The sequence below is a fragment of the Quercus lobata genome, chromosome 5 (assembly GCF_001633185.2).
Source record: "Quercus lobata isolate SW786 chromosome 5, ValleyOak3.0 Primary Assembly, whole genome shotgun sequence".
NCBI classification, from domain to species: domain Eukaryota; kingdom Viridiplantae; phylum Streptophyta; class Magnoliopsida; order Fagales; family Fagaceae; genus Quercus; species Quercus lobata.
This window is the reverse complement of record NC_044908.1, coordinates 73,443,325-73,469,842: the sequence shown is the minus strand read 5'-3', so window position 1 is coordinate 73,469,842 and position 26,518 is coordinate 73,443,325. Positions and strand designations below refer to the sequence as shown.

General features: G+C 34.5%; 1 pseudogene; it reads right to left on the bottom strand.

Moving 5' to 3' along the window:
• Window positions 1–1,200: 1,200 nt before the first annotated feature.
• On the bottom strand, window positions 1,201–25,183 carry LOC115991100 (annotated as a pseudogene).
• Window positions 25,184–26,518: the final 1,335 nt, after the last annotated feature.

The window sequence follows — 26,518 nt, the reverse complement described above, 5'->3', positions numbered from 1 at the left end:
CCTCTCACCTATCCCTCACTTTATTCATGACCTGATGACTTTTGCCTCTTCTCGTGTTGAATGGTCAACAAAAATGAGTGTAAATTTCTTCACATTGTAAGTTTTTGACCACGTTGAAAGTTTGCCCAGTGCAAAAACATAGTCAACGTGGTCAACAAAATCTAAATTTTATATTATTTAATGTATGATGTGGTAAATTTTATGATAATATAAATTTATATGTATGATGTAGTAAATTTTATATTATTTAATGAGTACAAATAAATCAATTCCTTACATATTATGTAATAAGGGTATAATAGTCAATTTATATAAATTACATTTTCCATCCTCCAATTTTTCTCTCCAACCAAACAAAAGAGTTTTCCACTCTTCCACTTTTTCACCCCTCCAACCAAACACGCAAGAGGGAAAACCAAATATTTTCTATCCTCCCACAATTTTTCATCTTCCCACTTTTTCACTCCTCTAACCAAACGGACCCTTACAGTTAAGCATGCTGGGATGATCTAATTAGTGACGCTGAAACATTTTTGACTTAGAAATTGGAATAAGAATAATGAACATTTACTTTGATACCTAACAATTTGATTTGAATCTTAGGTGAAACATCCCACATAACTTAATACATCAATCACAATTTGTCACATTAACAACTTTGAAAAAGTTGTGAAATTTATGAAATTTATTGTGTCCTAAGAGACATTGTTCTCCCTAACCCATTCCTTAACGGTGCAGCTCTTCGAAGACCATAATTTTTATGCCACAACTTTTGTCACATCTCTTATGTGATTAAATATGAATGATTGCCTATCACTTTCATATAATCCCACTGCTTGTTTTTCATCACTTAAAACCGCATCAGAGTTGTGACACAAGAGTTGCATTCAGGCTTTCTGTGATGGTTGTACAGAAGCCCAATCTTGGCCCATTCAATACAATCTCTACAGAAACTTTTTCCCCCTTTTGAAGATTAATTTCATCATAAAGAAGATACAGCTTAAGCGTTTAAGCATTTCAGGTTCAAGTAACTCTAGAAGATAACAAAACATTTTAAAATGAGAAAGAGATATATAGAATAGCATTATTAAAAGCACTGGCAAGAAAGGCATCGGTCATATAAGGTGGACACTAGATTAGAAAAAAGTACTTACAAGTTCCAAAAGAGCTTTTTCCTACTAAAACCTAAATTTATATGGCAATCTCAATATTGGTAATTACAATATCACTTTCCTCATTTTCCTAATTTCCTTTACAAAAATTTTATTACATCAGCAAACAAGAATCAAGAATCAATAGGATCAGAAAAACAATCCTAAATTACCTAAAATCAAGATTCTCTGCCCAATAAACAATTGTCTTCAATTGACAGGGCTCAGATCAGATCAAGAGAAACCTTCTTGGAAATAACTTCATCTAGTTATCCTTTTCGCTTTGAAGACTCTGACAAGGTGCAATGTGCAAGAAAAAGCTTCTTAAGATTACAATAGCATTAGAGGGACCATTAAGGAAGCAATGAGCAGAAAAAGCATGACATCGTCATTATAAAGTCCTGCAAAGCAAGTTAGCATGAAGTTAAGGAGGGTTAATGACCAAAAAGAGAATTAATTGTGTTAAAAAGTCTGGTTTTCAACTATGAAGAGTTTCCTCCAAGTTTTTAGCTAAATAAGTTCTTTGTGTTTGTAAGGACAGAGGAAGTGGGTGACAGGAATTCTCTGTCTGTATCTTGGTTAAGCTCCCCTTTAAGGGAAAATGGTGCCCATCAAACTTTGGAATAAAACGATTTCACAACACTGTCCATTCCATTCTTTACTTGTTCTTTTCATGAAGTAGACGGGAATCGATACTTCATAACCCACTTGATAGGACCAAATTGGCATACATGCCTAAATTTTTTGTATGACAACTACCTCAATTAAGACAGCTCCCATTCTTGAAGATATACAATGAATGGCGTCTGGCCTCCACTCACATGATGGTGGACCCCATCCATGGTTCCCAGGCAGGGATGCGATCACTAGGAGAAAGTAGTATATCCTATTTCTGTAATACCAACTCAGCTCTTAATTGGTGTTTCTAAGCCCAATAAAAAGCCGATACCTGTCTTAAAAAAGCAAATCAGCAAAGCTCTTGAAAAGACAAGATTGCAACTGAAATTTCAAAGCCCCGCCATTTACAACCTAAAACCTCTTTTGCAAAATCAAAATCTTTCTCCTCTCTCTCACCACACCATATCTCTCTCTCAACTCCAAACCTCCATAGCCACTGACTTGCATCGCCGTTGGAGCTGCGATGACGAACTCCAAACCTCCGGCTCTATCAGCCTTTGTCTCATTGAAAATTCTCTAAAATCCTCTATCCTTCTCATTATTTCTTAGCCCCAACGACAGAATCCTTCTCGCTACTTTCAAGCCCCAATGTTGCAAGAAGGTTTTCTTCTCATTTTTACTATTTATTTTCTATATTTTTCACAACTTATTTGTATGCTTTTTTTTTTCCTACCTGAAATTACAAGGGTCTATCTTTCCATGATGATGGATTTGGCACCATAATCTCACCTTACAAGGGTCTATTTTTTATAACCAAATCTCAGAACACGTGATGTTGCAAGATCTGTATGATGATGGAGTTGGATTTGCAGATCTATTATGGGTGAGATTTGGGTGTTTCTGTTTAGGGAAGAGAGAGGGGTTTGATGGGGTTTGGTATTGTTAGCATAATGTAGCCCAACATAACATATATGATGTCTCTATTATTAAAAAAATATATATATTCAGTTTCTTGTGAAATTATGCAATATTTTAATGATGTAAGATATTGATATATTGAAATAGGTCTACTTGATTTAGTAGGCTAAGATTATGAATGCATTCATTGTAGTCCTTGACTTGACCATATTCATCATGATGTAGCCTATTCTGATAGGTACATTGTTGGACCATGATGGAAGGGAGGTGCAAGTTAATATTGCTCAGACTATGGAAGACAATAAGGGCTAGTCTTTTGATGGTTAGTGCATAATAATCTTAGAAGTCCTTCCATAATGAGATTCATGCATGTTGAGTGTTGGCTTTAATAAATCTATCGTGTCAATTCCAGTAACTTGAACTCCTATTAAAGGATTGTCATTATAGTAGTTCTGGATATGAACGATAGATAAATCCATGTATTAGCATGGAGTTACAAAAGTAATAACACATTAATGAACTTCTTTATTAATGAATCTAATTAATAAAGTTGTTTATTAACAAATGTAACATTTCTGTTACATGAAGTGTTATTACGATAGGAAGGATTTTATGATTGGTCATGTCATTTTTGAATATTATAAATATTGTCAAGGCCACACTTGCAAGGGGGAGTGAAAGAGAAAATAAAGCTCTTGTTAATCCTGACCAGCTGGGGAGAGCATCCTGATTGCTTGTGAAGTCCTTGAATAACATAATCTAGTATGTAAATTTCTCACATCTTATTGTTGATTTTTATTACATATGCAGAAGATATAATTGTTAATTGATAGATGTATTATATTTGTTTCTCTTGAATTATTACTTTTCAAGTATAATTCCAATAGTTATTGTGAGTTTCGAGTTTATTAGCTATCATTGTTTATCATTGTGTTTATTTTGTCCATTTTATCACTGTATAACACCATTCTTTGTTTTAGTTTGTATCCTTTTTTTTATTATCAATGTATATAAACTTACATGGTATTGGGTTGCCTATGTTAATATTAATGCCACTGGAGTCATACTTCTTTTTGGTTTCCAAGCTGAAGTATGATTATATATTGTTAGCAGTGTACTTTGTTACTTGCATATAGTCTATATTGCCTTAACTATAAATATTGTGGAATTTGGTACATTTTGTTAGATACCTTTGGATTATGTCAATATTAGTCTTGTTTATTATTAGCTTTATATACCCTGTTTCTTTCAATTTGCATCATGGCACTATGTGGCGCTAGTTTCTGTTATGGAACTTTGCTAATTTTATTTAGTGTGTGAGTTTGAGGTTTGTCTTTGTGGATGGGATGGGATGGAATCCTGGAATGATTCAGGTCAATTTTTGTATTCTAGATTTTGAAGTTGATATTGCCGGTGGTGGTATGAGTTTGGATGAAATTAGAGTTTGAATTTGATTTCACTAAAAACTAAATGAAAAACGAATCTTAGGAGTAAAGTAAAAGAATAGATTAAAACAAGGTTGGTTTCTTTCTACTAATTTGGCTAGATTATTATCTTTATGATTTTTTTCATATTCATTTGATATTTTCATATTCGAAAGTATTGTCTTCCAGTTGGATTGTTTGGTTTGCTGAAACTTCAACTTATTACTATAATTGATTAATGATTGAAGAAGCATTTGAAGATGCTAAATGTGTGTCTCTCAACTTAGTTTTATTTATTGATAAGTAGCACTCAAGTTAGTTTAGATGGAAATGGTATATTATATTGAGTGAATTTGAAGGATAGATTTATAGTAGTCCCTAAATTTAGGGTTTCTAAAACTTTTCTTTTCTCTTCTTTTGTGGTTACTCTCTTTTTTTTTTTTTTTTTTTGCTATGCAGTCTTGAACTTTAATTTAGTTACATTGTTTGAAAGTAAAAAATCTGTATTTTTCAAAGCAAAAATTTGCCAACTAGTAACTAGATTCAATATTGTCTATTGTTTGTGTATTTTCCATTAAATATTAATTTAATGGGCTTTAAGTTGTTAAAAGCAAAGAAAAATGTGTTTTAAAATTGTTAACAAAAAGAGAACTTGATCTGAATGTTTAGTTTATGGTTTCTAGTATTTGTGTAAAATTACCATCTAACCAACCTTAAATTAGATTTGCGGTTTGTTGATTTGCAATTTTATGACATTGTTAAAAAGGAATCCAAGTTGTTGAATTAGAAATGAGAGTTGATAAATTAAGTTGCGTAGCCATGGTGGTTAGGGACTGGGAAGCTAGTATTATTGTTGTTGGTACAAAAATGGACACAAAAGCCTCAAGGAGTGTAGCAGAAGCAAAAAGCATGCGATGGGCACTAATGATGGCAAAATTGTTAAAGCTAGTCATGGAAGGAGACTCAAGGATCTGTTTCAATGCACTAAACAAAGTAATGCTAAGGGAGCATGGCCATACAAATCCATAGGAACTAAGGACTATGCTTGAAGACATATTGGACTTAGTAAATGAGATGAACCAAGTTTCATTTGGATTAGGAGAGATGTAAATCAAGTGGCTCATGAGTTTGCTAAGTGGGTCTTAGTTAACAATTAGAATGGATTTGTAAATTGTGGCCTTACCTGATCATTTGCTATATGTGATTAGGAAGGATGCTTTGAGTTGTACAGTTTTAGTTAAGTTCTTTTTAATAAAGCTTGGTTTATTGTTAAAAAATATTTCTAATGGGTGATTTGGTTTGGTCACATGGTCCAAGATTTTTTTGGGACTGTAAGAAACAAAAAAAAAGAAAAAAGAAAAAAAAGAATATGCATACTTTATTGATAAATACAAATAGAGAGTTATTAATAGTGGTATTCATATTAATACTTTAGAATTAGAAGAACAAACGTGGAGCTTTTCCCCAGAAAATAACAAATCCCTTACCTCCACTTGTAATAAAACTAATTAATTTGCTACTTGTTTTTTCTGTTTCTTTTCTCCTTTTCCTTTTCTTGTAATTCTTGGTTTGCTTTGTGCTTTTCTTGCATAGAGCAACCTTTTCTTACATATATATCATTCTTATAAATAACATTAAAAAAAAAAAATTGTTAAGATTTTGGCGAGAATTGTTAATTTGGGACAATCAAATTAAAAATTTTAAGCAAATTGTTTTTACCAATAACAAGGAAATAATTATATATAACATTAAGCCACTCGTATGAATAATAGTATGAATACATCAAATTAAGAACTTGAAAGTTGCTTTTTTTTTTTTTTTTTGAGAGAAGAGACCCTGAAAAGTTAGAATAAGTAGATTCACTGTAGTATCAACTCTAAAACTTCTCTTCCCAAATCCAAATCTCTATGCAGAAAAGCTTGTGACCATATTAAAAGCTTGCCAGCTTGGTAATTGTTAACTATTATGGCCAAAATATTGCCATTCACTATATCATTCCCTTAACTGGAACTTTCCATGAGTGCTACCATTCATCCCAATATAGCACCTGAAACAACCTACAAAAATGCCAACGGAACAATGTTCTTTTAGAATCATATCATTAGTATAACAAGTGCTTAGTCATTTAGGTCAAGGAAAAAAATCTTTTAGAGTTGTATCATTGAGAAAATTAGAAAAAGGAACAGAACATGGTTTTTTTTTTTTTTTTTTTTTTTTTTCATTATTTTCTCCTAAGGAATCAATACATTACCATCAATAGTAAGTTTTGTCATTTATGTCAAAGAAACTAAATAGGTAAGATCTCCATGCCTTGAGAAGTATAGATCATTATAAAAAGATCTTTCTTTATGGTTTTTTTCTTTATATAAAGTTTAATGAGTCTTACCTTTTGGACCACCAAAGGTGGACTCTCCTCGTTAAGAATAATCATGCCAAAGGCACATGGTCATGGTAACAAAAAGAAAAATTTCAAATTTGTTTTTTCTTTTTCTGTTCTGTAGCTTCTTGTTTTTCATTATATAGATTTCAAACCATAAACTAATCACTTAATCAAGCCTATGTATTTGACATGAGGACAACATAAACAATTATATCTGTATAAATGTTGTTAGGTTCTAAAGACTTAGGTTTTTATGTATTTAGAACTCTAATGTGTATTGTTGGCAAACCATGATCAAAATAATATGTTTAGTTGTGTTTAGACTTGCTCAAAGTTGTATCTTTCATGTAAAGTTGGAATCGAGCTGATGCAGAAGTTACTGTGCATTTCGGCCTGGCTTGATCGATTGAAGTTTAGGCTCGATCGATTGAATCTCGAGCGGAATGTGTTTTTCTGCAGATTTCCAACTCAGTCCTACTTTGTTTAAAACATTTAGGGTTTTCTAATTTGTCCTAAGTATAAAAGGAAAATCCTAGCCACGTTTTAGTGTTGCTCATATTGTTGTTTATGTAAATCTCTTGTGAGATTTAGAGGAGTTTTCTTTTACACAAACTTAGGCTTTTCAAGGAGGTGATATTATCTACACCTTGATGATCAACTCAGTTGCTGCCATTGAAGTTTAAAGAAACACAAGCGGGTGTGCTTGTATCTGGTGGTGAATCCAAGAAAGAAGGAGTCCGTGGATTCAGAGCTTGCACGTGGTCGTGTCAGTAAGTTCTACTGGTGGGTAGCAATAAGAAGTCGAGTGTGGGGGCTTGTAAGTCTTGTTGTATGAATTTCGATTCTTTCAAGATAGTGGATTCAAGTTTACCTTGAGGATAGTTAGGTTAAATCCTCCCTAGGTTTTTACCGGTTTGGTTTCTTGGGTGATCATACCTTTGTGTTATTTATCTTTCCGCTGCTATGCATGATATGGTTGTTGCGATTGTGATAACCTAGTTTTGTTAAATTGGACTAAGTCACAACTTGGCTCATTACCTAGGTTAATCCAATTGTGTTTTTAAGGGGTCTAAAAACTATCAAATGTAAACCAAAGAAATGCAACAGATCTAAAGTGGAGTATGACCGAGTGAATCACGTAGAGGTCTAATATTAGAGACAGGGTGCTCGGGAGGTAGCTCACAGCCTCACACACAATTTAACTTAGTAACTAGAATAAGCAGCATACTATTTTAAATTAACAAAGTTCCATAACAGAAGCTAGCGCCACATGGTGCCATGATACAAACAAGAAGAAATAGGGTATATAAAGCCAATGATAAATATAACTGATATTGAAATAATCCAAAGGTTTCTAAAAAAGTGTACCAAATTCCTCAATATTTATAGCTAAGGCAATGTAGACTATATGCAAGTAACAAAGTACACTGAAGTATGACTCCAATAGCATCATACATCACTTGCAAGGAACCATTAATATTAATATTGGCAGCCCAATCCCATGTAAATTTATATTCATTGATAATAAAATAAGGATACAAACTAAAACAAAGAATGGTGTTATACAGTGATAAAATCAACAAAATAAACACAATGATAAACAATGATAGCTAATAAACCCGAAACTCACAATAGCAAACCCCATCAAACCCCTCTCTCTTTCCTAAACAAAAACACCCAAATCTCACCCCATAAAAAATATGCAAATTCAACTCCATCATCATACAGATCTTTCAACATCACGTGTTTTGAGATTTGGTTATAAAAAATAGACCCTTGTAAGGTGAGATTATGGAGCCAAATCCATCATCATAAAAAAGATAGACCCTTTTAATTTCGGGTAGGAAAAAAAAAGCATACAAATAAGTTGTGAAAAATACATAAAATAAACAGTAAAAGAGAGAAGAAAACCTTCTTGCAACATTGGGGGTTCAAAGTGGTGAGAAAGATTCTATCGTTGGGGCTAAGAAGCAATGACACTACAAAAAACGGGGTCTATAGTTGCCTTTCAAAAACGTGGCTATAGACCACAAAAACGCAGCTATATAGGATATAGCCGCGTTTCCTATAGCCGTATTTATAAACCAGACCTATACTATGCAGCAATAGCCCCTGTAGGTCTATAGCCACGTTTTTTTAACCGTAGCAAAAGGTTAAACCTATGGCTGCGTTTTTTAATCGTGGCTATAGGGTTCGGGCCTATAGCTGCGTTTTTAAAAAACATGGCTACAGACCGACTTTGAGCCAGACCTATAGTTGCGTTTAAAAACGCGGCTATAGCCAGTTTTTTTCCCTTTTTTATTTCCTTTGCTAAATCACAAATTCTTGCCCAAATTGCATGAAGAAATAAAAAACAAGTTCCCAACAGAATATGCATACTAAATGTCATTACCAATGTTATTAAGCAAAAGCCTTCACCCATCTATCTCCAATAAGTTTTGAGGTAGCCTTAATTCAGTATTTTCCAAAAACCAACATACGATAGAAACACTTTTCATCTATGTACCTCAATTTTCTAAGAAACCAAACAAGGAGTGAATAAACAATTACCCTAATTTGCTACTCAAAACTCTCTAAAAAAATAATTACCCTAATTTGCCAAACAATTCTATAACTAGAGTAGTTAGAGTTATCACTCCTATCACTGATCCATTCCAAGTACAAAATATGGTCAAACTCAATATGATAGTTTTACATAGAAACTGATATTCCATACTGAATTAAGTTATACAAAATAAGAAATCTACGCAGTAAGACTGCTAGAAATTCATAGGAGCTGTAAAATGAAAAAAATTCCAATAGCAAATTTAGTGAACTTAATGTGCTTAAATAGTAAGGTGATGAATTCCTTTCACATTCAAAGACATGAACTCTAATCAGTCTTTTGAACAAATAGACCATCACATGTAGTCTCAATACAGTACCCAGCTTTGAAAGTTACAACTCACATAATGTGTATCACATAACACCATATTTACACATTATCCATTCATAAGAACTTATCCCCATTAGATAGGAATAGAGGTGCACAAGTTAGCTACAAGTCACAAAATTTATGTGTATGCATGCATCTTTTTATTTTTTATTTTTTTCCCCATTTAGGAAAGGGAACATATAAATATAAAAGTGTGGGAACTGATTGCAAGTTATGTTAAATAGAAATAGAACTTTCTAATGATACACCACCAGAACCCAGCTCACACATGGTGTTGACATTTACTTTAGCAACGAGCAGCCCTGTCACAACCTGGAGTGACTTAAATTTCTCACAAACTTCCCTATTTCATGAGTACTAACTTACACACACACACACATAAAGCCTAAGAGAATTACCATAAAAGCCCAACAAAAGATGCATGTAACTGCAGAGGCTAGAAATCCAGATTCTTGTGTCACGACAGGAATTGCAAGGATTCCCGCACCCACCTAATATTTGTTAATTAATAACATTGAAGATAATGTATGGTCAAATTAAACCAATGTGTTGTTTGAATTAGTATCCAAAACAACGAGTAAAAAGTATAAGTGTTAAGAAAAAAATCATGAAAAGAATAATTAAATTTAAGAGAGAGTTTGATTTAAATTCTGTAGGCTTCATTTGAAAGCTTTTTTCAAAGTACCAATCTACAGGCTATAATCTTTGAGAGCAAAAAGTATGTTTAGTCCTTAAAAGTTTATCTAGTTTTCTAATTTCATCCCTACAGTTCAGAAGTAGCAAATGTTGATCCAGTTTGATTCTTACAAGTTACACCACACCAAATCTTGATGTATCATACTTACATATGATATATCCTTAGGCACGTTATACACTGCCTATGAAATTCTCACATAGTTTAAGTGCAATATACATATGAAACTCTCTTTTTTTATTTTATTTTGATAAACTAAACTATTTTATTACTCTTTGTTGTTTTCTTTATGATTCTTTGGCTAAAAATCCGGTGGATTTTGTTGTTTCTTTGTGCTGGGGCCAACCAAGAATGAAATATTAAAAATTGTGTCCCAATTAAATTGTATGACATTTCAATTTTGAGTGCCTAGCAAACTCACTATAAAATTATCCAAAGGGCTTTCATTCGACCATTTTATAATTTGGATCCATCCAATCCATCACTAAAAAAAGGCCTTTCATATATGGCCATTGTATAATATTCGACCTAACCATCATATATCAAAACTGTTAACCATCTCTCTATAAAGTATTTGATCATAGCGTATAAAGGGCTATAAATCACTTATTCATCACAAGCCAATCCCAATTCTAGAAATTTATTGGAAAAGAGCAAATACAACAATGATTTGCAAAAGATGATAAATGGCTATTTATTTTGGAGAATGGCCTCCACAATTACATGTGGTACCTTTATCACCAACAAGGAACATGAGTATAGGCTATGACATGGATACACATATACTTGATATAAAGCCTGCCTCAGGGATCAACCTCTCCATAATCAATTTTGGAGACAAAATTTCCATGTAGGGTATAGAGTAGATAACAGAGTATCTTAACAATAATAATTGTGAGTGCAGACAATGCAATGAGGTGACCACATCACCACACTACTTGGTACTGAAATTTAGGTTGCATATGAAATGGTAATGTGCACGCATAAATTATTATTATTATTATTATTTTGATGTGTCATAAATCATCATTAATTCGTTTAGACATGCAGAAGCACAAGTCAACCTAACAAAGAAAGATATCTATGATGTGCACCATCCATCAATGTGGACAAAATTGATGCCAAATCATTCAAATAAATCGTTGAACATAATAGTGATGCCAAATGACTTCTTCTTTTACAAGAATTTGAATATTGGATAACATTATATATATACCAATCAAATTAGGACACTTACTTTTGTGTACAAAATATCTTCTAAAATATTTTGGTATCTCTTTTGAAAAAATTCTTAACCCATGATTCTAAATTGTTATAAAATTTCACGAATATAAGTGAAAATGGGTAAGGCCCACTATCCTGGATTTTGTGCTCATAGTGTTTTGAACCACTAAGTTTGGGTAAGGCCCACTATCCTGGGTTTGCATATCACTCCCTTGTATCACCCAAGCATCACAAAAGAACTAAGAACATGGTCATGAAAATTTAACCAAAGATGCAAATAAGGATTACGACAACTACCTGAAAAATTCCAACAAAAGCTGACAGAAATGTTGTGGAGTGAATAGCTAGCCCCCTTAAAAGCAAACCAGCAGGTACGAGCTGGGGCATCCATGAACTAAAAAGGCATTATGTAACTAAAATTAATAACAACAATAATATCAATAACAGTAATTTTAGAGATGAAAAAAGTCAACCAGGGCCAGTCTAAATGAAGTAAAATCCTTCCAATTTAAACATAAGGCAAAAATTGCTATCCATTGCTTCAAAATGAAATTTAATTTTTCCTGGTTTCTAATCATCAAAATAGAGCATATCTAAGTCAACTACCACATAATCATACCATGTAATATATTTACAAAATGAATTCGACATAAGAAGCATGGAACTTTATATTAGCAAGAATTTCACAATTATTATCCTCTTCTACTTATAGAGATGATATCCCCAAAAGTATAGGCCAGTCTAGTTGGTTCTTTGCATGTGATTTTGGTGTCAATGTATGCATACCATGGAAAAAAAAATACAATGTCACACACAAAGCAAGAAACATGGAATGACAGTATCATGGGTCTATAGTACATTCAGTACATATGTAAAATAAGCACTGGAATCACACCTAAATGCCAAATGTCACATAAATAAACCTCATATTGTCAAAATGGGAATAGGGAAGTTTTAAGGTCTTAGAAATAAGCCAATTGAAATTGAGAATCAGAATATAGGACACCACCATTTTGACCAAAACCCCAACCACTATGAATAATCATCCTACAGTTTTATCATACTACTAGAGTTCAACTAATGCAAAATTTGAGATATTTGATTCAAGTAGACATTTTTTACAATTATATTTCCAATAATATCACTGATTGCAATGTTCTTTTTGCGGCTGCAGCACACAAAGAAAGATTCTAAAATTAAGGATAAAATTCAAAATTTAAATACATGGAGCTGAGTTGCTGTAGTTTACTGGAGGTTCAGAAAGAACAAATCATAAATATAGAAGCAATCTTTATCCATGTAGGTAACACTATCTTTCCCCATCTTTGCCCCTAGTAGTAATATAAGCTAAAAGAACAAAGATGATTGGGGTGGTGATGTTCGTTTCTGACAAATAATGTCCATGAAGAGAGTTGCATGCCAAAAGATGTGATGGTAGTGTTGATGAAGCTGGAGAAGACAGTGATGTTGTAAATTGATATATTATAGAAATATGGTAAAATCCATATAGCTGGAGACTACAACAACACTGTTGTGAGGTCATGGTACAATTAGATAAAAGTTAGCAGTAATTTATGTAGGACTGGTGAGGTGTTGATGATGCAACAACTATCAAAAGTGACACATGTTAAGGAAAAGAGCAAGGTCATGCACCAACACAAAGAATGCAAGAGAAAGTTTAAGTGCCTTTCTCTAAAATCTTAAATACCAATCTACCACCCCATGTGAGGAGTACCTTGACTTGAAATTGCAATGTGGGTGTCCTGTAAGTCTAAATCATTTGAATTCGGAAGAGATTTGGTTGAGGTATCTGAATAAACAATTCTAATTAGTTCTTTAATGGTAGTTATCGATTCCTATATAGCAAAAACCAAATAATTTGAAGAGTAAAGATCTGAAATTTACAACTCCAACTTAACTAATATGGATGCATCATCAAAGAGAACCCAAAAAAGGAACAAGTATTACCTGGGGCAGCACATTTAGACACTCGTTATGGCCATTCAAAGTCTGTGCAGAGATTTAGATTTGCTTAATGAAAAATCAAAATACAAAATATACCCAAAAGAGAAAAGTCCTTGTTTTCAAATAAAAGAAAATTATTTACTACTTAGAACAGTTGTAACATCTTCAACAAATTCATCTCTAGCTGTAGAAATTGTAAACTAAAGCAAAGAATGTTCAAATCACCAAAAGAGAAAAAAACCTAGAAAGAGAAAACTTGAAACAAATCTAAAAACAAAAAACTTACAAGAAGAAGAGGTCTAGGACCCACTTGGTAAAATTGTCTAAAATTGTGTACATAGATCATAGACATAAATTGGTTAACTTGAAATCCTGAAACCATCTTGAAGCACGAACTCTAGATTCTTCGACAGCTAGCAATTCACTAATAAAGCTCTTCACCTAATCATCGTCCACAATGGAAGGAATGCACAGTATCTCCTGTTTATGTAAGAAGCATAAAGTTGTGATTTACAACTATGTTTTATGTTGGCTTTATTCTATGACAAAAAGTGTTGTAATTGCTTTAATTTATTTCCTTATACTTTGTGGGATTTTATTGTATTGGGTTTAGTATTAAGTTGGTGAAGACTCAAGCTTAAATGAAGAATCTATTAGGTTTTAAAGACTTAGGACTTTATGTATTTAGAACTCTAATTTGTATTGTTGGCAAATCATGATCAAAACAATGTGTTTAGAAGTGTTTTAGTCTTACTCAAAATTGTGCATTTATGTAAAGTTGGAATCGAGCTAATGCAGGAAAGTATTATGCATTTCGGCCTGGCTCGATCGATCGAAACTCAAGCAGAATGTTTTTTCTGCAGAGTTTCCAACTCAGCCCTAGTTGTTTTAAAGCGTTTTTAGAGTTTCTAATTTGTCCTAAGTATAAAAGGCAAACCCTAACCACGTTTTAGTGTTGCTCATATTGCGGTTTGTGTAAATCTCTTGTGAGATCTAGAGGAGTTTTCTTTTACACAAACTTAGGGTTTTCAAGGAAAAGATTTATCTACATCTTGATAACCAACTCGGTTGCTGCCATTGAAGTTTAAAGAAAACACAAGCGGGTGTGCTTGTATCTGGTGGTGAATCCAAGAAAGAAGGAGTCCGTGGATTCGAAGTTTGCATGTGGTCGTGTCAGTAAGTTCTACTGGTTGGTAGTAATAAGAAGTCGAGCGTGAGGGCTTGTAAGTCTTATTGTATGAACTTCGATTTTTTCAAGATAGTGGATTTAAGTTTACCTTAAAGATAACTAGGTTAAATCCTCCCCAGGTTTTTACCGGTTTGGTTTCCTGGGTGATTATATTTTTTGTTATTTATTTTTCCGCTATTTTGCATGATATGATCTTTGTTATTGTGATAACCTAGACTTGTTAAATTGGACTAAGTAACAACTTGGCTAATTACCTAGGTTAAATCAATTGTTTTTAAGGGGTCTAAAAACTATCAGAATCAATGGATTTCGCGAGAAGCTCGCGAGAAGTTAAGCCGCAAAAGAGCCACGTGAGGAGCACATGACTGGAAGCTGAAGAGTCATGCCAGACTGTTGTTTTCGTGAGTGTCTCGCAGGTAAGGCCATCCCACGAGACAGTCACGAAACATTCTGTCTAGAGGATTTTTAAGTGTGACTTCCCTATCCTTCACCCATACTATATATACCCTTATTACCCACAAATGTAAAGAAGACCATTCAGACAAAAAAACCCTATATAGGTTTTCTGTAATACACACCCATCTTTTTGAGAGAGAGCTACTCATCCTTAGTGAGAAATCATTGTAGCATCTTCTCCTTCCCTCTCCTATTATCATAGCTTGAGAGGAGATTTGTACCCAAACACAATCCACACATTTTCAGTGTAGTGAGTGTTTTTGGTGTTGCTGGGAAGTATTGGAAGAAGCCAAGGATGGCAAATGCAACATGGAGCTTGTTGCGGGATTCGGAGAGCTAGACAAGACACGGTTCCGAGAAGCCTTGTTAGAGTAAGAGCTTGGAGGGTTTAGGTATAGTGGGTAGATTAGGCTTGGAGGGTCTCTTGCTAACCCATGTATCCCAACTGATTGTGTAGTGGATCGATTACTGCTTGGAGGGCGGCGGAGAGATTTTTCACCGAGTTCTTCAGTTTCCTCTTCGATAACACATTAGCGTGTTATCTGTGTTTGCATTTTTCTTCCCTACTCTTTTACATTTCATTTTACTGCTATGATTATATGAATATGTGTTAGAGTAGCTTGTTTGTTAATTCGCTCACATTTACACTATTCTGTACTTAGAATTAAGTTAGTATAAAATCTATCGAACCGTAACTTTTATTTGGGTTGTATTTTTTTAACACATTTTCGAGCTTTCAATTGATATTAGAACGTGTACACTTGTTGTGGTTTAAATACCTAAGTGTGATCCTTGACCCCTTGTGTTTATTTGCCATGGATTGTGCTTTGTATGCCTCTATGCATGTTTTAGATGTTGATGAATGTAACATGCCACATATTTGTGAAAATGCCTCTATGAGTGATAATCCTCATGATTGTTATGCTATGTTACATGAATCCTTGAGTGTTGTTGATATTCCTAACATCAAACTCTTGACGAAAAATGCTAAGAAGTTTAATAAGGATTTGAGCAAGTTTTTTTTGTGAAAATGATGAATTGATTGCTAAGCTCAATGAATCCAACAAATTGGTTGAAAAATATAAAAAAACTTGTTGAAAATTCTCATGAAAAGCTGAAAGAGTTTGAATGTTTGAATATGAACTTGGATGCTAAACTTGTTTTGTTTAACAAACTTGTTGATGAGCTAAAATGTGAAAATGAATCTCTTAAAATGTATGCCAAATGTTTGATTGTTGAACCTAATTCTAAAAATGATGAAAATATTTGCTACAATCATGTTGTGGTACCCAATTTTGTGTTATTGTGTGTTCTACCTCAAAGAATAAATCACTGTACATTCCTCCACATAAAAGAAATTAAAAGGTGGAGAGAAAGGCTGTTAAGTCAAAGCCTTCATTTAGGTCTCAACCTAAGGCTTTGGATGGATCTAAGTTTGTTCCAACTTGCCACTATTGTGGTGCCATGTTGCTAGATCCCTTCCCAAAAAGCCTAGTGAACCTAAATATATTGTTTGTCACCATTGTGGTGCCTTTGGTCATCTAAGACCTCAATGCTCTAAATTTCATGCTCTTCAAAGGATCAAAAGAAAAAAAAAACTTGAGCTTTTTGGAAGTTGTGCTAAAAAAAGTAAACCAATTTTGAGTGAAAATAACATGTTGTTAAAGAAAATGTTTAATGCTCTTAACTCCTTGACTATATGCATCTCTGGTTCTTATTCTTCCAACCCTCGTCTCACTTCTCTCGAGACACTCATTCCAAACAATCGTTCCTTATGCTCTTTTGATCCTTGATCTAATTTTTTCAATCTTTGTTGGACCTTTCATGCATTGATTGTCATATCTTCATGCATTTTTATACATCTTGCATTTATTTGTATGCATTGTTTTTGTTTTTTATCTTACTTTATTGCTTTCGTTTTGTATGTGTAAAAATCCAAAAACCCATAAAAATTGAAAAATCTTCAAAAAATTTGATCGCTTGTGTTATGTATATCACATGTGAGTTTGGCCTAGTATCTTCATATTAATGGCGTAGTGCATTTACGAGCCTAACTTGTTATGTATGCACATTTATCTGTGTGGAAGAAATCTTGAAAACTATGTGTGATTATTGTAAATTGATCTTCAAACTTGTCATGAATGATTAGTCAATAGTCTTGTTGGTCTTGATACTTGCATAGATTTGTGCCTATATATCTTCCCACCTTTATTTTTATGTTTTTGCTATAAGAGCTCAATAATGTAAATCTCACAATGAAAAAGAGATTATGAGTTGCAAAAGCCTGTCACACATACTAGTATTTGACTAAGAAAAAGGGAAAGCGACTGTTGTATTGAAATGTATGGTGCTCAAAAAGCCAAAGGCTAACTCTCAATGTTGAAATATCAAAAATTTCAAACACCGATCTCAAAAAGAAATGTATTATCCAAAAATGATCAAAAGTTATGACTTATGCAGAAGCCAAATGAAAAGCTTCTAAGTTGTGTAATCATTCTCTTGTGGGAGGTCATATATGCTCATTTCTATAATTGAGATTGTCCACTTGACGTAGTACTAGTTGTGTATGACTTGATTGAATTGATCATTGAAACTTCACTCTGGTCTACAGACTATTCCACATTTGATACACACATACAACACACAAGTCTAATGTTCAATGAATATTTATTTCATTTGTGTGATTGTATATGTTCAAATGTGATGTGTGTGTGCTCAACCATTTGTGGTTCAAACCAAAAAGATTTTTGTTCTTTTTGTTTGCTTTTGGAAGTGATTTGTATCACTCATGTTTTTCAAAGTTTTTCAAATTGTTTTTGTGTGAAAATCATGTTTTCTGGGTGTTTTTGTGACCTATTTCATGTGTAAGTTCAACTAGGAGTTTAATGGCCTAATTCTCAAGTTTTTCAGTTTTGGACAGAGAGTTTCGCGGCTGTTTCGCGAGTAAAGCTTTCCAGCGAAATACCAGTGAGATGCCAGTGAAATTTTCGCGGGAAGCTAACTAGTAAGATACCAGCGAAAATTTCTAGATCAACTTTTTAAAGGGCATTTCGTGGGACATTTGTTTTAAACGCCTCACATCTTCTCCTAAACCCCTGTTTTAATGTTTATGCGTCAAAACCCAACTAAATTCAAGTGTTTTTCATTCCATTAACATCTCCAAGGTAATATTTACCTCTTTTCATTGATTTTGATCCTTAGATTATGTTTTTGGGGGTTTTATGTTCATAGTTGGGATTTTCTCAAATGGGAGTTGGAAAACTTATTTTTTGTCAATCTTTTTTATTGAGCTTTGTTTTAAATGATGATTTACTTTGGATGTTGGCCCCTTGTGGCAAAAATAACATGTATTTAGGCAAGATTTTCATATGTTCATACATTGTTTAACATATATATGTAGTGTATGCACTCTATGTGTTTGATAAAATGCCCAAATGGCATTTTGTTGTTGTTTTGGACTCCAATGAGTACCAAACTTTGGGGATAACCATAATTTTTCATGTTTATCATGTTTTAATAATTGGTTGTGTATTTTATACACTTTTCCCCATAAGTGCTTATTCATGCATTGGTCATGCATCTCATATGCACACTAGATGCACACTAGATGCACATTTGCTACACACACTCTAACACTTAACATGTTTTGCACTTCACTCATGCTAGTTAAGTCTTTTTAGACCTTTTAGCTCTTATAATATGTTCTTGTGTCTATGTCATGCCTAGGTTTACATCATGTTCCATCATCCTTAGCATGTCATGTATACTTTATACTTTGTAGCATGTTTTAAGTTGTCTTTGTTTTTCGTTTGAGCTTCATTTTCTCATTCATTTTGCACCCTTCATGCATCATACCCTTTCTCATATCTTCTTTTCTTTCCCTCCTTCCTCTTGATTGTTTTGTCTATTCGTGACAAAAAGGGGGAGAGTATACCGGAGAATATACAGGTTTGTATCTTCATTTCTATATGACTCATATGCACACTCTTAGAGGGAGTAATTCTACCTTGTGCACATTCATAGGGGGAGAAAGTCATATGAAAGATGTATATACCAAGAGGGAGAAGACATTCTTTTATGAGAAAACCTTGTTTTACTTTATGCTTGTTTTCTCATTGCTTTATGGTGCTTTGAGTTATGTTTAGTATCATCTATGCTTTGCTGCTCTCATCACATCATGCACTTGTGCCCTAATAGGATCTTGTTCCTAGATGCATAAACTTCATGTATTTTGCATTGGTCGTGTGTTAGACATGCATTTATCCTTATGCTATTGTGCTTTATTGGTTGCATGTTTGGATGATCAGTTGCTTTGCGATGTGATTATTATAGTCATTTCCATATGACTGTTTGGTGTATGATCAAGTTGCTCACATGTTTCACATAATGTTCACTTGATCACATTTTACTTGTTACATTATATTTGTCATTTTATCACTTAATTTACCTTGAGAGTCTAATGCGTTTTGTTCAAGTGTTTCAGGTTACAGGTACAGATGTTCCAAGTTCATCACAACTTCTAGATTTAGGTGTGAGTGAGTTTTGCCATTGTTCCCAAACTCACGTTTAAGTCTAGAGTTTGTTATAGGGTGTTTTGTCATGGAATAGCCAAAGGGGGAGATTGTAAAGTTGTGATTTACAAGTATGTTTTCTGTTGGCTTTATTCCATGATAAAAAGTGTTGTAATTGTTTTAATTTATATCCTTCTACTTTGTGGGATTTTATTGTATTCGATTTAGTATTAAGTTGGTGAAGACTCAAGCTTAAATGAAGAATCAGTGGATTTCGCGAGAAGCTCGCGAGAAGCTAAGCCGCGAAAGAGCCACGTGAGGAGCACATGACTGGAAGCTGAAGAGTTGTGTCAGGCTGTCGTTTTTACGAGTGTCTCGCGGGTAAGGCCTTCCCGCGAGACAATCACAAAACATTCTGCCTGGAGGATTTTTTAAGTGTGTCTTCCCTATCCTTCACCCATACTATATATACCCCCATTACCCACAAAAGTAAAGGAGACCATTCAGAGAGAAAAACCCTAGATAGGCTTTCTACAACACACATCCATCTTTTTGAGAGAGAGCTACTCATCCTTAATGAGAAATCATTGTAACTCTTCTCCTTCCCTCTCCCATTATCATACCTTAAGAGGAGATTTGTAGCCAAACACGATCCACACTTTTTTAGTGTAGTGAGCGTTTTTAGTGTTGTTGGGAAGTATTGGAAGAAGCCAAGGATGGCAAATGCAACATGGAGCTTGTTGCGGGATCCGGAGAGCTAGACAAGACACAGTTCCGAGAAGCCTTGTTGGAGTAGGAGCTTGGAGGGCTTAGGTACAACGGGTAGATTAGGCTTGAAGGGTCTCTTGCTAACCCATGTATCCCAATTGATTGTCTAGTGGATCGATTACCGCTTGGAGGGCGTCGGAGAGGTTTTTCACCGAGTTCTTCGGTTTCCTCTTCGATAACACATTGGTGTGTTATCTGTGTTTGCATTCTTCTTCCCTACTCTTTTACATTTCATTTTACTACTGTGATTATATGAATATGTGTTAGAGTAGCTTGTTTGTTTATTCACTCGTATTTACACTATTTCGCACTTAGAATTAAGTTAGTGTAAAATCTATCGAGCCGTAACTTTTATTTGGACGTCTAAATAGCTCTTGTGTTTTTTTAACACATTTTCGAGCTTTCAAGAAGGATCAATTAGTTGGGGTCAAAATCAAGCTTTGAAAGCAATATATGAGTAATTGCCAGTTAGAAAGAAACAATAATATTGCAAATCAAAATTGTAGAAACCCCATTAGAGATCATCTAAAAGACAACAAAAGAATGTGTAGCACACATGTAAAATATGAAAAGAAGCTTCCTTTATGCTCTGCTTGTTTACTAAGAAAAAGTTGTTCGAAAAGAAAAATGACATTTAATTTTTAATATCTAATTTCTCATTTGGTAATTCCGCCCTACGCAACTAATTTTTCCACACCCAAACAAGAAGTCTAAAAATAATCAAGAAAAATCAAGGACATAAAGCTAAGTTAAACGCAAAATTTCACTACTGAAAACAAGAAAAAACATTTCATCTTCACCCAACAACACTTTATTCTTATTCTTATGTTACTCTCTCTCACTAACTCTTACTGTCTATCAATGGCAAAACGGATTTTTCTTCAAAATAATATCCATCACCCCTAAATCTCTTTTATTATTCTCCACTCTCACCCTTTTCAACATCCTCATACCCATTTTTCCCAAACCTCCAACCCGAACTCGAAGTCGACTTAATCCGTATCTATGGCCATCACTGAGCTCACCAACTATGGCTTCCCAATTGGACTCTTACCCTTCTCAGTCCATGGCTACTCCATAAACAAGACCTCCAAACAAAAAATAAATTGTACAAAAATCAGCAAAACCCAACATACCCATTTCGCAACAACAATAAAGAAGAAAATTGGTTGATATACCTGTCCTTTGGATCAGAGCTGGAGACCCGAGTTGACCTAAAACCCAAATAACAAAAGCAAAAATAAATAATTGGTAGATCCAAACCCTAATTAAAGAAGCCAAACAAAAAGTAAAACAATTCGAGAAAGAGAGAGACAAACGTACCAAAGAGCGCGCGCACGAGAGAGAGAGAGAGAGAGAGAGAGAGAGAGAGAGAGGGCGAAATCATTGCGGATTCCAGAGATCACGTCCTCTTCGTCTTCCTCTTCGGGTGATTTGTGAGAGTGTCTTGAGTGAGATTGAGAGTTGGAGAAAGAGGGAGAGAGACCTAAGGCAGCGCCGGTGATGGAGGACTAGGCTTTGTCGACGCTGGTGAGTAGGATCGGTGGTAGAGATCGAGGGCGTGAACAGCTTAGGGTCTAACCATGGCTTAGGGTGTTCGAAGGGCTTAGATAGAGAGTGGTTGCTTAGGGTGTTCGAAGAACTAATGAGGGGTAATACTTCCTTTTTCCTTTATACTGGGTCCTAAAGCTGCGTTTACATAAACGTAGCATAGACATGCTTGAAGCCGCATTTATGTAAACGCAGCTTTAGGGGTGCCTATGGCTGCGTTTAACTCTTAAACGCAGCTTTAGGATAGCCCTATGGCCGTGTTGTGTAAACGTGGCTTTAGGACATATTAAAAAATAATAATAAAATAAAATAAAATTCAGATAGGCCTGTAGCTGCATTTTTAAAATGTGGCTTAAGCAAAACCCAGCAAAATGCTGCTGTACCACAAGAAACGCGGCTATAGAGTAGATCTTGGGTTGTGTTCTGTGCTTGCAGCTATACTTCTAGTGTTGGAGCTATGTTTGCGTGAAACGCGGTTCAAACATCACTCTATAGCTGCGTTTTTAAAAAACGCGGCTTAAAAACACGTTTTTTGTATTGTAAGAAGGATAGAGGATTTTAGGGAATTTCCGATGAGACAAAGGCTGATAGCGTCGAAGGTTTGGAGTTCGGCAGCGCAGCTCCGGCGGTGATGCAAGGTAATGGCTATGGAGGTTTGGAGTTGCCTTGAAATTTCAGGGGCAATCTTGTCTTTTCAAGAGCTTTGCTGATTTGCTTTTTGAGACAAGTGTCGACTTTTTGTTGGGCTTAGAAACACCAACTAAGAGCTGAGTTGGTATTATGGAAACAGGATATACTTTCTCACGAGGCAAGTGACAGGCAGACTCCACCAGCTGTACTTATTAAATTTCTACCATCCTTGTAAGTTAAAAAACCATAAACCTAGGCATCTATTCCAGGTTAGTCACATCTTAGGATTGCACAAATCTAACTCACATTGAGAACTACACCACACACACACAAAAAAAAAAAAAAAAAATTAAAAGGGGTACTTACCACTTTGGGCAGATGTGGCTACTGGAAGTGTAGGAATTTTAATAGCTAAAATTCCAATAAGTCAGGTTGATAAATATAACAGAAACAAAATAAGCCTTTAGCAAAAATCAATTTAATTTTCAGAAGGAACAAGTAACAAATTTAAAAGACTCAGTACTCCATAAAAATGAATAATATAAAATAGCCAGGACATACTTTTATTGCATGAAGGAGCTTGCACTTGAGATGTAGTGGGCCATGGAGCTGCAATGTTGTCATTTAAATCACAAAGGAAGCTTAATCCTGAAGTCGGGCCTAATGTTGCATCAGAAGGCAAGCTAGGCAAAAGACATCCAGCCTCTGCTTCAGCAAAAAGGAGAAAGAAATGCAAGCTAATTACAAGATTGAAATCAGAAAGTAATAACATTTAATCCATTCACTCACACAAATCTAGATTAGAAACTAAAGGTTCTATTTGCAAACCTTTTGCAGAAAAAGGTCATAATAAAGAATGAAAGGAAATAAGCTAGAAGGAAATGAATAATTTCTGCACAATACTAAAATGATTCTTTGTCTTTAGTTTATTATTCCACAGTGCATATGAATTATGCACATTACCTTGAGTTCCAACTGAGACATTGAATTGTTGTTCCATAGCATTTCGAGATGGAAAAATGAAAAAAGAATCATGTATCAGAATCAGCTTAAAGTCAATGTGACAGAACATATTTAGTTTAATTATGAAAAGGGGACCCAGAAAAAACATGAACCTTGAAGGGAGAAATCCTTGAGGCTTATATGACAGAGGCTATATACATCTTTTGTAATATTTGACTTCCTTAACTTTGTTCCCAATGATGCAGCACAATCCAAAGCTTGCAAGTTGGTTATAAAACTCTGCTTTTGCAAGTGGGAGACATAGCTTCCCATGGCACTGCAGCATGCCGTCTGGTTATTTATCCCATGCCCATAGCCCTTTGCGACATGCTTCATGTCAGGGAAATTCAGGGGGCAAACTGAAGCACAATCACAAAAGAAGAAGTATGAGATTGATGAGGCCACCTAAAGGGATTGGCATACGAATAAAAAATCAAACATGTATAAGAAACAGAGCAAACAAGAATTACCACACACAAAAATGTGGAATTAATAAATTTCCATGATAAAAGGATTGAGGAAGTCACAAGGACAGATAGAAGAGACAATCTAGGAGCTATCAATGTTGTCTATAAGTTTAGAGTCCAGTACATGAATAAGGAAATGAACCCAAAGTTGGATTTTGCACTAACAAAAGAATCTTCTAAAGAAATGGACGCATAGTGACTTTCAAAAGGATGTTATACTCCACACACTCCGACATGTAATCATAAGCTTCTAACACAAGTACTCAATTCTTTTGTGGATACTTTTTTAAGTGTCAGAAGGTGTCTTAGACAAAAACCTAGACATAATCTGGAGAGGTTATTCTACATCCATGTTTTACCCCAAACTCACCTTTATTAACATTGCAATTTGATAGTACTCTGAGAACATGCTTCGCAAGAGGAGGATCAAGTTTACTTGCCAGCCATCTATGGACGATACTTCTACAATCATTTATAGTAGTAAAGTGCTCAGGTAAAAAATGGGGCCATCAATGCTCAATAGCTCAGAAGCTTTCAATGCAATCCTCGTAGCAGCCTTTAGTATTGCACCCTGACAAATTTGGTTATAGCATTCTTTCACAGAATCAATCTCAGCACAAGTTGCCAGAAGCTTAGAAGTATCTACAGTGTTCTCAAACTCATTAACATCAATAACCGGGCAAGAGTTTTGAGTGAGATTTGAGGCATGAGTTGAACTATCTGTGTTACATTAATATTAGCACCTTGACCAACCAAAATCTACTCAATGTCTGAGAGGCAAAATTTGACAAGGGTCCCATTTAAAGCAAGGAAATTGGTGTCTTTACTCGATTGACCAATGATAATTGCAAGAGTGGCTTCCAACTACGAACAACAAATGACATAAGCCAAAAATGGTGCAAAAGTGGACCAGCGATCTATTGATGTTATACTCAGCAAGCTTTCAGCAGCAATGAAGTTTAACATACAGAGTCCTGCATTAGAAGAGAGAGAGAGATCACAAAGCACAACATGTGATCAAACTTCTTAATCCATATAACTTTAAGAATGCAATGTAAATAAAGATTTTACTATAATTTTTAAGAAGTATATTTAAATAGACCTGATAATTTTGGAGTGGTAGTATTTGTGAAGGGTATCAATAGTGAAGGTACAGGCATAGGAATAAACAGCTGAGGAGACCCACTAGGAGAGATCTCAGGCAAAAAAGCATCCCTCTTTTATCCATCAAAACAGGACCCGTAAGATGATCTAACTGGCTACAGCAAGATTCCTTCCTTTTTTTGCTATTTGATTTCATTAATAACCATGGTAAAAATGAATTGTATTTGAAACAAACATGGATCATCATAAGTTTTAAGTTGTCTTCAATTTGCTTTTGTTTGGGCACAGATATATGCACACGAGCAGAATATATGTAGAGATGCTTGCACTTACACACCTCCACAATATAGTTTAAGATGCCTGCAATTTTTTTACATGAGAATATAAGTATTGATGCCTGCACTTTTATGTTTATGTAAGTTTTGTTCCTATTTAAGATTATGATGTCAAAAAAATTTATTATTTGCAGGTTCAAGATAAATTTCCTTTCTCCATAGGATTCACAACAAAAGAAGGTCCAATTTGCACTTTGTCGAATAGTGCTCTTTTGCAGAAACATTGACCATTTCCAAGTGTTAAGATTCTTCATTTGCATAGAATTGATACGTTCCATATGGAAGCTTATTATGCTGATCAAAATGAATTACCTTCTGGTGTATCACCTAAAATCAGTAGTTTTATGGTACGACTTCCTTTTGAACATGGTTTTTTCATTGTGTATGTAAATTTTGAGACATGTCAAAATTATATTAAATCTAAATGATGCATGCAAGTGGTTTAGACAATGTACAAATTTACATAATTTCAACTTCTTTAGTGAGTGTGAATTTCAATGTTTGTGGTTGAAATTTAAAAATTGGACCACTAGACATAATCACCTTTTGGGTGCTTGGCAATTGTAACACTATGTTTGGAAGTTGGGAGGGAGAGGAGTATAGGATAAGACTGGGGAGGTAGAAGAGAGGAGAGGAATAGAAAGGGGAGTAGATGCCCCTCCCTTTGTTTGTCTGTAGGGTTGGAAGGAGAGTAAATGATAATGTATAAAGAAATTGGTAATTATATCCTTGATTTATTAAGCTCTATACATAAAAAATGTTAAGGGCAAAATAGGAAGTACACAAAAATTCAATGAATTTAAATCCCTTTCCCTCCAAATTTATCCAAATTGGTAGAAGGTACTGAGATTCCTTTACTTATAACTGCTTGTCTTGATAATAATGGATTCTTGGGAATGGTGACCTTAAAATCACTCGGTGGGGTTTTTGTCATGTAGGTTTTCCTCATTCGTAAACAAATCATTGTGTCAATTTATTTTCCGTTGCATACTCTAGTTAATTGGTGATTTGTTTGTGTTATCACGTGCTTTGCATGTTAATTTGATTAATTAATAAACTTGACTAATCAATCAATTAATTCATCATGAGAGGTCAATACATTATCGGCCTATCAAGTGTTATCAAAGCAGGCACACTCTGATTAGGGTTAATCTTTGCTGTGTGATCCATTGACCCCTATTTGTCATGGATAGAGG